The sequence below is a fragment of the Pygoscelis adeliae genome, unplaced genomic scaffold (genome assembly GCF_000699105.1).
Source record: "Pygoscelis adeliae isolate BGI_AS28 unplaced genomic scaffold, ASM69910v1 Scaffold113, whole genome shotgun sequence".
Lineage (NCBI taxonomy): Eukaryota > Metazoa > Chordata > Aves > Sphenisciformes > Spheniscidae > Pygoscelis > Pygoscelis adeliae.
The window spans coordinates 10,302,561-10,310,127 of record NW_008825108.1 but is presented as its reverse complement, the minus strand read 5'-3'; positions in this window follow the sequence as shown (position 1 = coordinate 10,310,127).

The window sequence follows — 7,567 nt, the reverse complement described above, 5'->3', positions numbered from 1 at the left end:
CGTAGCAGGCAATGGACATGAAGAAATTTCCAGAGAAACTTCTAGCCTCCCTCTCTCTCTCACTCTCTGATTTCTGCTGCCTACAGCAGAAAATGGTAATGTGTCCAACGTCATTTATTTCTCTGCACAACATGCTATAGACCAATGCTGGTGATATGGCAACCAATGTTGTTGCAGTCCCAAATAAGCAAAACTTAAAAATGGAAAACCTCTCACAACGCTTTCTATTCGGTCATGACACCTGTCTAGAATATCCTGCCCTATTACCCAGCCAAAGGTCACCCTCAAAACCATGCTCAGCTCTGAGACTTATTATTCATATCCTTTCTGGATTGACCTCCTCCAGTCTGAAGAACATATTGTCCCCATGTAGTAGAAGATCACAGAGAGCTATTCTGTTTGTACTGAAAACAATGCACACCCCAGTTCTTTGCAGTGCAAGCTTAGCACGAGGAAGACTTGCCTTTTCTACCACTTGGGTCTTGATATATAGACATAAAGAGTAGGATTCAGTTGCCTGAACATAGATGTCTGGTGGCATTTCAGATGCCCTAATGTACACTGGCAGGTGTCCAGCTGCCACTCCAGAGGACAGGAGTCTCCTGTAGATGCTACATCCTATATGGCAGACCAGTGTGGGATCTGCATGTTTTTAGCACTTTTCACACACAGATGATATCTGTTAGCATATTTAAAAAAAAATGCACAAAAACCCTAAAAAAATCTCTTCCAAATGCACGTGTTGCAACACAGAGGGAAGTACTCTGAAACCACAGCTCACAATGAAGGCCTGTGCCTTGAGCAGGCCAAAAAATATCAAGTAGAGAGCCAAGCACTGTTCAAGGTGAGCAAAAAATCAGGATATGAGCCAAAGAGGGTGAAAGAGAACAGAAAGAGACAGAGGGAAAGACAGAAACAGAGATCATGTCTTTGAAAGCACTTTACCTGCTTCTGCCGCAGATTCTAATGCACCTGCACAGCTATTTTGAGCTCCCGGAAACACTGAAACAAATCCTCACACAAAGAAGCACCTGAGAATAGTAAGTCCACATTTTAATGGGACATATGAGTGATTCTGCTAATGAAAACTAGTGCTACAATTGAAAAAAAATTTACTTTCTGGTATGCACGACTTGACATGAAAAATCCATCTTCAGAAGTCTGAATACGAATCCCCAAAAGAGTGTAAAATAAACAGGCAAAGCCCTCATGTAATATGTCTATAAATAACTCTTCGGACAGTCTTTGGACAGGGTAATATCACACTTGGGCGTGTGCTTTATGATTAGATAAAAAAAAAGGTTGCCCACAAGAATAATCTACAGCTGGTTTATCTTTTCTTCCTCTGCAGTTGCTTTAACACCAGGCAATAACATATGCAATTGGTTAGGTAATACAGTATTTTTTTCTTGGGTAGGAGATTGTGCCTTAGTGCAGAAAGAATTCCATGTCTAGAATCCCCCTCTGAAAGAATGGTACTTTTTCCTTATCTTTATCACTTTTAACGGACAGCATTTTTACCACTCTAGAGAGATTATCTTCAATTTTGTCCATGATACATAGAATGAACAGATAAAGAGTAGGAATTGTACCGCTTGCAACTTAAATTCTTGTATTGCAATGCTATTTCAGTGCTGTTTATGTCAACAAATGTACCTCAATTTCTTCAAGCTAATAGGGATAAAATAAGTGGTTCCATTTGGGTGAGCTGGCTACGCATGGTCATGCCTGTCATGATGGCAAGTTGCTATCCAGTTTGTGCTCGGTTTTCATCAGCAGCTACATGTGGCACTCATTATAGTGATCTATCCCAGTCTGAACTTGCTGGCTTTAGGATTTGCTGCTTATTTTTTGTCTCTTAGAGCTGTCGATCTGTTAAGTTTACAAAGACATCACAGAGCTATCTAAGGTTAATCTACACTTAGCAGAATTTTGCTGTTATTTTAAGTGTTGCTGCAGTTTATACAGGCATAGAATCAGTAGTTCCCCATCTGGGGGCCATGGAAACTGCCCAGAAACTAGTTTACAAACTACTTTAAGTAGTGACATTGAAAAATACATCAGGTAAATACACTACAGGTGTAGGATTGCCAAAAGGAAATAGTAATGGCTGACTTATCCACTGGCCAACAAATAATCTCAGTTGCTCACTAAACCCTCCTTCCAAAAAAGTAAATGATCTTGGAAGAACAGTGCTTGCTCATGACACTGGGTCTATCTGGGGGGCTCCCGACATAGTTATACATCAGCTGAAGACTATGCCAGAAAAACTTTGAAGCGTAGAGAAACCTGCAAGCTGGCTAAAACCATATTACTCATTAATGTTCATTCTCAGGTTGCTCCTGAGATTGATCCAGCCCTAGGGCAAGCAGGTTTCACTCCGTTTAGATCCTGCAGCCTGAACGCCCCATCACACCTTGTGGCAGATGCAGGCAGGTGGGCCAGTGTTGTCCTCCGCAGCCTGCACAGCAGCTGCTGGGGCCCTCCCCATAGCAGATGTGATTGCAGCACACTGGACGCACCTAGGATTTATTTCAGAAGACAAGCAGGAAGAGCCCATCACAGATGTCAAGACTGATGCTGTCAGCATATGATTTGCTGTTTTGCCCCGAGGCTAAATTGAGGATGCTCTAAAAAGGAGTGTAAATGCAGACAATCAATCCAAAGAGACCTGACCAAGTGTGAAAGTGATTTGCTGGTAATGTAGACTGAATACAGCCTTACACTACACAGCTTCCCCAAGGGTTACTGTAGCAGAGAAAAGTAGCATGGCTGGAATAAAAAGGGCTTTTTAAAGAAGCCACAGGAGACTCTTGGGGTTAAATAACCATATTGCTAACTAGATACAAGGTTTAGCTATTGCTGCTTTGGTAGAGATTAGATTAATTCTGAAACATAGAAGGTTCTACTATAAAAGAAAGCTGAGACCTTTTTTTTCCTTTCTTATTTACTGGATCCTCCTGTTTTGGCCATTGATGGCACACCATAGGTGACCTGTGCCTTCTCTGGAGAATTAACTGAGTTCATAAAGATATTGCCTGCATGCTCTAAGAAACAAACCACTGAAATCTCTTAGTTCTTACATGTCTTTGAATTTATGGCTTCTGAAGCTAGAGATCCCTATATCATTGCTCTTATCCAACAACCCTTATCAGCTCGCTCTCTCTGTGTTACCACCCCCACTTCTTGTCTGTTCTTCCCCAAAAAAAACACAATGCAGAGGCTCCAGCCTACACATCAAGATAACAGTTTCTCAGACCATGCAAAGTGACATGCTCTTCAGTCCTGCACCTGCCACCATGTTTGATATTCAGGCTGAAAATGAGTGACACTCGGTCAACGTAGACTAGTGACACCATGACAGTGAAAGCCAAATTTTCCAGTGCTGAGCCCAGTAGGGATCATTCACCCTCCTGGTTTTGTCTGCTCTCACCAAGGGCAAAGAAACTGCATGAAAATATCTGAATTCTAGATCAGTATTTTCAAACAGATTGATTTTAATAGAGCTCAGACAACCGAAAGGAATCGATTGCAGTTTTCAGAACCAGACCTGTGCTGTGCTGAAAAGATGGTAAAGACAAAAAGCACGAGAAGGTGGAATAGTTTGAGACCTGCTGGTGGGGCAGGAGGCACCCTAGCACATTTCTTTAGCCATTTCCCATTTCACTAGCAGCCTTACTAGGAACTGGGTCAAGGAGTGATGTTTTCAATATTATTGCAGCTTGCTCTCTGTGGTGGGTTCACACCAGCCAGCAGCTAAGCACCCACACAGCTGTTCACTCGCTCCCTGCCCCTAGCAGGACACAGAGAGATAGGAAGAGCAGGAGCAATAAAGCTCATGAGTCCGAGACAAAGGCAGTTTAATAAGTGCAGGAAAGAGAAAAAAAAAAGTGATGCAAAGGCAATCACTCTCCACATCCCACAAGCAGACCAATGCCCAACTAGTCTCAGAGCAACAACTACCTTAGAAGACAAAACCCACACTTTCTTCGCCTGCTACCCGTTTTATTGCTGAGCATGACATCTTATGGTAGGAATATCCTTCTTACCAGCTTGGATCAGCTGTGCCAGCTGTGTCTTCTCCCAATTTCTTGCCCACCCCCAGCTACTCACTGGAGGCGAAGGGTCAGAGAGTAAAAAAAAAAAAAGCCTCAATGCTGTGCAAGTACTGTTCAGCAATAGCCAAAACACAGGTGTGTTATAAAGACTGTTTTAATCACATACCCAAAACAGCATCATACAGGCTGCTATGAAGAAAATTGACTCCATCCCAGCCAGACCCAGTACACTTATCTGTGGGGATTAGAGACAAAGGAGAGAAATGCCTGTACCACCTCCCCCATCTGGAGGGGGTATTCCCACACTGGAATAGGGGTGATTTGCTCTTCACTCTCTCATTTATTTCACAGTTCATCAGCTACGCTGTATTTTTAGACTACCTTACACCAGGGTGTCATTAGCAATTAAACTGGCACCCCCTTTCCAAGGTTTCAGACCAATGGAGGACATCTAGTCCTTATTTATTTCACTATGATTATTAAAGCACATGTTACTTCTGCTCCCATATTCACTTGCTGTTTGTCCAGTTCACTTTATAGCATCTATGATCTATTGGGAGGGTTCTAGAAATACAAATTAAAATACTTTACAGCTCTTGACATCATCACCCCATTCATAAATGAATATGAAGTGGCTAAAAGTCACTCTAAACAATCCTGCTGGAGTGCAAGGAACAGTAGGAAAAATATTTTTCTCCCTATTTTTTGGACAAATAGTTTTACTATACTTAGAGGATTTATATTCTTTCCTTGCAATTTGAAATGACCAAATAAGATTTGACAAGAGAATTGCATCCCGGGTTTTCATTTGAACCTGTGTGCAGAGAGAGGTAAATTACAGTTTTCATCTTCAGATAATTCCAAAACTTTTCAAAAATTGAGGTATTGTTCTAGTTCCCTGTTGAAAGTAATAAATGTGGGGTTAAGTATTGTGGTAGACTACTATGGGGCAAACCCTACTTAGAAATACAGTACCAAATATGTTTAACTGTCTGGGCTCTCTTACTGTATCACGCCTTTAGGATTCTACAAACTACACTGGACTTCAAATGAATTTTGTATGAGATTCAACAAGGCCAAGTGTCGGGTCCTGCACTTCGGCCACAACAACCCCATGCAACGCTACAGGCTTGGGGAAGAGTGGCTGGAAAGCTGCCTGGCGGAAAAGGACCTGGGGGTGTTGGTCGACAGCCGGCTGAACATGAGCCGGCAGTGTGCCCAGGCGGCCAAGAAGGCCAACAGCATCCTGGCCTGTATCAGAAATCGTGTGGCCAGCAGGAGTAGGGAAGTGATCGTGCCCCTGTACTCGGCACTGGTGAGGCCGCACCTTGAATCCTGTGTTCAGTTTTGGGTCCCTCACTACAAGAAGGACATTGAGCTGCTGGAGCGTGTCCAGAGAAGGGCAACGAGGCTGGTGAGGGGTCCGGAGAACAAGTCTTATGAGGAGCGGCTGAGGGGGCTGGGGTTGTTTAGCCTGGAGAAAAGGCGGCTGAGGGGAGACCTCATCGCTCTCTACAACTACCTGAAAGGAGGTTGTAGCGAGGTGGGTGTTGGTCTCTTCTCCCAAGTAACTGGCAAAAGGACGAGAGGAAATGGCCTCAAGTTGCGCCAGGGGAGATTTAGATTGGATGTGAGGAAAACTTTCTTTACTGAAAGAGTGGTTAAACATTGGAACAGGCTGCCCAGGGAAGTGGTTGAGTCCCCATCCCTGGAAGTATTTAAAAGACAGGTAGATGAGGCGCTTAGGGACATGGTTTAGTGGGCATGGTGGTGTTGGGTTGACGGTTGGACTCGATGATCTTAGCGGTCTTTTCCAACCTTAATGATGCTATGATTCTATGAATTTGCAGTCAGTGAATCTCTGCAAGTTTACAGCAACTGAGGAGCTGGACCATTACTTTGAGGACATTTTCTGTTGCTGAATACCAGGGTAACTGCTTCTATGGGAAGAAGTGTTCAACAGCAGAAATTAATGTGATATCACCTCACCTCATACTATTTATTGTATTGCTTTGTCACCTGAAATAGGAACTAAACTACCACACTGTGTGATCCTTTATGGAAAAGCTTTGTGACAGATGCTCCCAAGTATGCCGCTAAACCTTAGGAAAGCAATTTCAATGAGTGGAATTGTGAATATTTTAAAACTGCTGACAAACACTTTTAAGCTGAAATGCTTATTAGCATATCTGAGTCTGTTCAAAAGGCACATCTTGTGAGCTGATTGAAGGGGAAGCTTTAACAGAACAGTGAGGCATGTAGTTTCAGTGGTACTTGATGGTTCCTCAAAATGACCTAATTTCTTTTAATTGACTATCAGATTGTGTTTTCAGTCCCACTTAGCATTTGCGAAAATCTGCTATTAATCCTTACCTACTATTCCGAACAGAAGTGTAATTGACATTTCTCTAATAAACGGGTAATCCCTGCTTTTCATATTCTATTAAATGCTTCTAAATCTTGCAAAAGCTGCTGTTGTGGCTGCTTTTGGAAAACAGACAATGCTTCTGTTAAGTCATCTATATAGAAACATACATTTTGAAAATTAAAGCTGCCATAACATGACTCCCTAATCTCTGCAACATTGCAGGTGAATTAAAGGACATGACTTTAAAATGATACAGCATCCTCCTACTATAGAATGGTGATTTTCAATTTATGTTCAGAAACACCTGCAGGACAGTTACCCGTACATATGTCTTAGGTGCTAATGGACCTAGTTTCACTTCAAAAACCTAATGAGTCATCAACCTCAGGCAGCAGATATTGATCTCTCTGAGTGGCACCATTTAATTTCCCATAGTCCGTATAAAACTGCTCACCAGAGGAAATGTACTAATATGAGTGGGGATGCCCATGAACAACCAGCAGCAGAGACAATGCTCTCTTTTAACATTTCATTTCATTGATCTTCTATAACTTTTTTCCCTCATAGATGAAGCTCTGTAAGGCATTTCGACAACAATCTTTATTCTCAGCATCAATGTGACATTTGATTAAACCAGTCTTTCTGGGCTTATCTTTAAAGTTACTGGATTTTTCTGTGTTAAGAACTTAATCCCTTTGTTTCTGATGTGATTCCATTTGTAGATGCAACTAACAATTTCTGTTCTCTGGATTATTTTTAACTCAAGTCCTTCCCACAGCTGGTGAATGCTTACACTTCTTCATAAACTGAAGCTACTTATAACACTGCATCTGAGATCTAATCTTATATTGTGTTTTTAAATCCCATTAATTCATTGCGAGTCTAGGAATATTGTAAAATATGAGGTTTGCTAGAGATGTAGTGGGATATCAGCTCTGGTGCAGGCGCGTCCTGCAGCGGAGCGGCGGATTGTGGCGTACAGAGGGGTTTCCTGAGCCGGGGAACCCACGGGGGAGCGCAGACACCAGCCGGGAGCCGGCAGCTCTCACGAGGGTGGCTGATGAGGCGTGGGCAGGGCCAGGAGCAATGGCTGCCACCCCCCGCTCCCACTTCAAGCAGCCCTAGGGGGCACCCCCCACCA